General features: G+C 62.5%; 1 non-coding gene and 1 pseudogene across 1 annotated transcript; both read left to right on the plus strand.

The window, feature by feature from the left end:
• The first annotated feature begins 2244 nt into the window (after positions 1-2244).
• LOC144962125 (small subunit ribosomal RNA) lies at positions 2245-3009 on the plus strand (annotated as a pseudogene).
• Positions 3010-3223: 214 nt separating this feature from the next.
• Positions 3224-3380, plus strand: LOC144962124 (5.8S ribosomal RNA). Its single transcript, XR_013643373.1, has one exon. It is a non-coding gene; the product is annotated as a 5.8S ribosomal RNA (ribosomal RNA).
• Positions 3381-4921: the final 1541 nt, after the last annotated feature.

Raw genomic sequence — 4921 nt, forward strand, 5'->3', positions numbered from 1 at the left:
GGAAAAAACCCTTTTGGGGGGGGAGGCATTTCCTCTAAAGGAGCGAAAATTTTAAAAAGAAATAAACCCCCCACCCATGATTCGCACCTGGAAAACCCCCCCATTGCCCCACCGGTTTTTGAACTTCGGGGGCCCTTTCCCCTTAGGGCCCTGTACTTCCCCTTGGGCGGAGTGGTTAAAAAAGCGTTCCCGGGTAAATTCGGTAGGTCGGGGCGATCGACGACTCGGGCTCGATGAAATTGGCCCACGGGGCCCCCGGGCCAAAACCCCGCCGGGGTTCCAAAAACCCCCCTTTTTGGGGGCTTATTCATAGGGAATTTTTTTCGCCCCGTCGTTCGAGGCTTTACCGCACGGGGGGTCCCTGGGGTAAGAACCTCTCCTACGGCCCAGAAGGACTCCAGCCCCCGGGAACCCCCCGGGGGTAAAGCCCCCCCGAGGGCCGAGGGAAAAAAAAATTTTTGGGGCGCGCATTTCCTCTACGGAAAGGGAAATTTTAATGAAAATAAACCCAAAACCAAACCCATGATCGCACCCGGGACCTCCCCCTTGCCGACCCGGGGTTTTTAACTTCGGGGCCCCCTTTCCCCCAGGGGGCCCCTTTACTCCGCTTGGGGGGAGTTTTTTAAACGCGTTCCCGCTACTTTTGCTAGGTCGGGGGGATCGCCCACCTTTTGGGGTTTGATCGAGTTTGGGCCCCCGGGCCGGCCCCAAACCCCGCCCGGGGGGCAAAAACCCCGGGTTTTGGGGCTTTATTCATACGGGTTTTATTTGCCTCGTTTTGATTCGAGGCTTTTAAAACCCCCGGGCCCTCCCTGGGGTAAAAAAAAGCTTTTCGCTACGGCCCAGAAGGGGCTCTAGGCCGGGACGCTCCCCGGTAAGCCCCCCGAGGGCCCAGGGAAAAAACTTTTTGGGCGAGCGCATTTCCTTAAAGGAGGGGGGAATTTGAATGAAAAAAAAACCCCCCCCTATGAAACGCACCTGGGGCCTCCCATTGCCGACCGGGGGTTTTAAACTTCCCGGGGCCCTTCCCGTTAGGGGCCCCTTTACTGCTTTGGGGGAGATAATACACGGGTGGGCAGTTTTTCCCGGGACACCTGTAGAAGCCCCAGAGCTAATTCCGTGCACAACACGAGTCCTCCTTCCTAACGGGGTTACCTTCCGTCGGGAGAGGGCGCTTTTATTAGGGATCTTGACCGGCGGGCGGTGGTTAACGCCGCCATCCCAGGCTTGAGGCGAACTTCTGGAATAGTTGACGACCGCTGTTAGCGCGTGCCCGTTTGCCTCGCCGACCCATCAAATTAAGACGTCCCTGTGCAAGAGCCCCCCGTGTTGGCGACGGGTGACGGAGGAATCAGGGTTACATCACCGGAAGAGGGCGGCCTGCGAGACGGCTACCACGCTTAAGGGTGGCCGCAGGCGCGCACTTACCCACTCCCAGCACGGTGAGGTAGTGAAGATAAAGTCGGGCAGGGCTCGCATGCGAGCCTACGGTCGATTGAGCGTAGACCAAACACTTGCCGTTGATGACCTATCACGGGAAGGGCAAGCCTGTGCCAGCAGCCGCGTAATACCTCCCAGCTCCGGATGGCGTATGTTGTATTTGCTGCGTTTAAAACGCTCGTAGTTGGTACTCTAGGTGACTGGGCAGCGACAAACGCGGTGAAGTTGCCCGGCGATTAATCACCGTCGTGGTTTTGGGGATGGAGCAAGCGGTGCCTTCCGTGCCGCAACCGGACCCACGCGACGGATCTCGCCGGCGCCATCGCTTGCCCGTCGCTGCCGGTTTAGACACTTTCCGTCCTAAGAAGCCGTGTCGGCTTGGTACGTGGGCGGTATCTGGGCCGACACTACAAGGTACGCGGTGTATCCCTGAATCATGGAGTGCTCAAAGCAGGTCCGGCCTCGCACGGAGCTTTTGCTCGACGATGAGATGACGGCCACCGCCCCGCAATGTAACCACGGGACCCGGTCTCCGTGAGGGCGGTGGGCGAGGTCTATAGAGACGCCCGGTGGGCGCGTACTAAACGCGGGAGGGGTGGAATCCGACGATCGCGTGGGACGAACAAGAGCGAAGGCACCCGGCCAAGAGCGCCTGTCGTTGATCAGTGAACGAAAGTCGGAGGAAACGAAACGCTATCAGTAACCGCGGTAGTTCCGACAGTAAACCATGCCGACCGGTTACGCGGTGACGTCCCCTGTGGGGAAGCCTCGCGAGGCCCCGAGAAATCAGAGTGCCTGGGCTCCGGGGGAGTACGGTCGCAAGGCTGAAACTTAAAGGAATTGACGGAAGGGCACCACCAGGAGTGGAGCCTGCGGCTCAATTTGACTCAACACGGGGAAGCTTACCAGGTCCGGACACCGCGTGGATTGACAGACTGAGGCTCTTTCATGATTCGGTGGGTGGTGGTGCATGGCCGTTGCTAGCCCGTGGAGCGATCCGTCTGGTTCATTCCGATAACGGGCGAGACTCTGCCCTGGCGGATAACAAACGGCGGTCAAGAGGGGTCCGTCTCACGGGTTGGGTCGGCGTTCGGCTCTCGGGTCGGGCGTCGGTCTTCCCACTCAGGGAGAGGCGTGCCCCGGACCGCCGTCGCGCAGCCGCGTCCTGCAGGGATTGACCTCGAGCAGTGCGTACGAGATGGAGCCATAACAGGTCTGTGATGCCCTTAGACGTCCTGGGCTGCACGTGTGCTACAGTGGTGGCGCCAGCCGGCGCGGTGTAGACCGTGAGCGTAGGAGTCTTCATGTCCGGGGTCGGTCTTCCTGCGAGTTGGGCCGTGAACTCGGAATGCCACGTAGTCACGGTCAGCATCCCGTGCCGACTACGTCCCTGCCCTTTGTACACACCGCCCGTCGCTACCTTCGGTGGACGGCGCAGCCAGGGCCCGGAGTGGCCGGCGAGACGGAGCTTCGGCTCCTGAAATCGCAGTCGTCGCGATGTCGCCCGAACTGCGCTGCCCCGAGAGGGTAAAAGTCGTAACAAGGTTACCGTAGGTGAACCTTCGGTAGGATCACGTCCGATTTCGTTTTGCCCCCAGCCCGCCCGCCCGACGGTGAAGGGTTAAAAACACTGTCCGGTGAGGCCGGGCTGCTCCCTGGCCGGGGAGCGGTCCAGGCTGATAAACGGGGCGGCGGCGTTGCGCCGCGAGTAACCGCGCGCGCAACGCTTGCCCCCCCCACCCTTTGTCGTCGTTTGGGCCCTTAAGCGAGAGAAAATAAATACAACCTTTGGCGGTGGATCACTCGGCTCGCGCGTCGATGAAGAGTGCGGCCAGCCGTATTGAGTCGTGTGAACTGCAGCTGCCTCATTGAACATCGACGTCTTGAACGCAAATTGCGGCCGTGGGCGTAAGTCACCGGCCACGTCCGTATGAGGGTCGGCCCTACGACGTCGCCGCAACCGGTCTTCTCGGGGGATTTGAGCGGCGCGACGTGCCGTACCGGTCGGGTCTCGTCCCGACTGGGGGCCGTAGATCGAGGCTCCCGTCTGACCACGGGAGACGTCGTCCCCACCCGGCCTCTGGGTATGGGCGGGGGACGACGAATAAGACGCGCACCGAAACGGGAAGCACGCACGCGATCGGCTGCTTCTTCCTCAATCCTCGGCCTGCTCGATGTACACGCGAGCGAGGGCTTCGTGGGGGTATGCGGGAAGTAAGTATAACGACGCGCGGCGAACCCGACGGATGGGGCGATCTGCCGACCTCATATCGGACGAGGGTACCCGCCGAACTAAAGCATTTCAGTAAGCGGAGGAAAAGAAACCAACGGGACTCCCCCAGTAACGCGATTGAAGCGGGAAGAGCCCAGCGCTGAAACCCCCTGGGCCCGTGCCCGCGGGGAGCTGTAGCGTTCGGGTCGGTGTCGAGCGGGATCGGGAGCGCCGCGCGAGTCTTCTCGAGCGTGGCTTGCCCAGAGCGGGGGCCAGGCCCTTGCCGGCGGCGCTCCCTTCCGCCGACCTCGACCCCGGAGTCGGGTTGCTTGGCAGTGCAGCCCGAAGCGGGTGGTAAACTCCACTAAGCTAAGTACCTGCGCGAGTCCGATAGCGAACAAGTACTGTGAGGGAAAGTTGAAAAGAACTCTGAAGAGAGGGTGCAAAGCGCGTGAAACCGCCAAGGGTAAACTGGCTGACCGAGCGACGTGTCCCGCCGTGGCGGCTGGTCGCCCGTGCCCCCCGCGGAGGCGCCCCGAGACGGGGACGCCTTCCGAGTTCGGGGTCGGGCGCGTGCCCCACCACGGCGGGTCTCCGCTGCCACCGGCACCGGGCCGTCTCGTCCGCGCGCCCTACGCGGGTCGTCGGCCTGCGGATCGTGGGCGCGAGTTGGCACGAGAGCGGTCGTATTCGGGTGCCGTGGTTTGACCGCGGACAAACGGCGGCGGTTCGCCCCGGGGGGTTTCGGCCTCCCGGGCGGGCGGCTCCGGTCCGTCGAAAGGTGCGCAGCGTTATTCCGGTACCTGCCCGACCCGTCTTGAAACACGGACCAAGGAGTCCGACGCCTGTGCGAGCCGCAGGGTTTCCACTAAACCCCCCGGCGAAGTGAAAGCGAGAGGCCCTCGCGGGCCGAGGGCGGGATCTCTCGGGCGACTCACCGAGTCCCCCGGGGCGCACCGCCGGGCCCGGCGGTCGCCGCGTTGACGGCCCTGTCGGAGCATGAGTGCAGGCGTCGGGGCCCGATTTGATGGTGACTACGCCTAGCGACGAAGCCGGGGGGGAAAAAAAAAATTGTTGGCACGAGAGCGTCGTATTCGGGTGCCGTGGTGACCGCGGACAAACGGGCGGCGGTTACCCCCCGGTGGGTTTCAGGCCTCCCCGGCGGCGGCTCCGGTCCGTCGAAAGAGGTGCGCATGCGTTATTCCGGTACCTGCCCGAGTTAATACCCGTCTTGAAACACGACCAAGGAGTCCGACGCCTGTGCGAGCC

The sequence above is a fragment of the Berghia stephanieae genome, unplaced genomic scaffold (genome assembly GCF_034508935.2).
Source record: "Berghia stephanieae isolate SIO BIC M18660-M18661 unplaced genomic scaffold, UCSD_Bste_1.3 scaffold6199, whole genome shotgun sequence".
Taxonomy (NCBI): domain Eukaryota; kingdom Metazoa; phylum Mollusca; class Gastropoda; order Nudibranchia; family Aeolidiidae; genus Berghia; species Berghia stephanieae.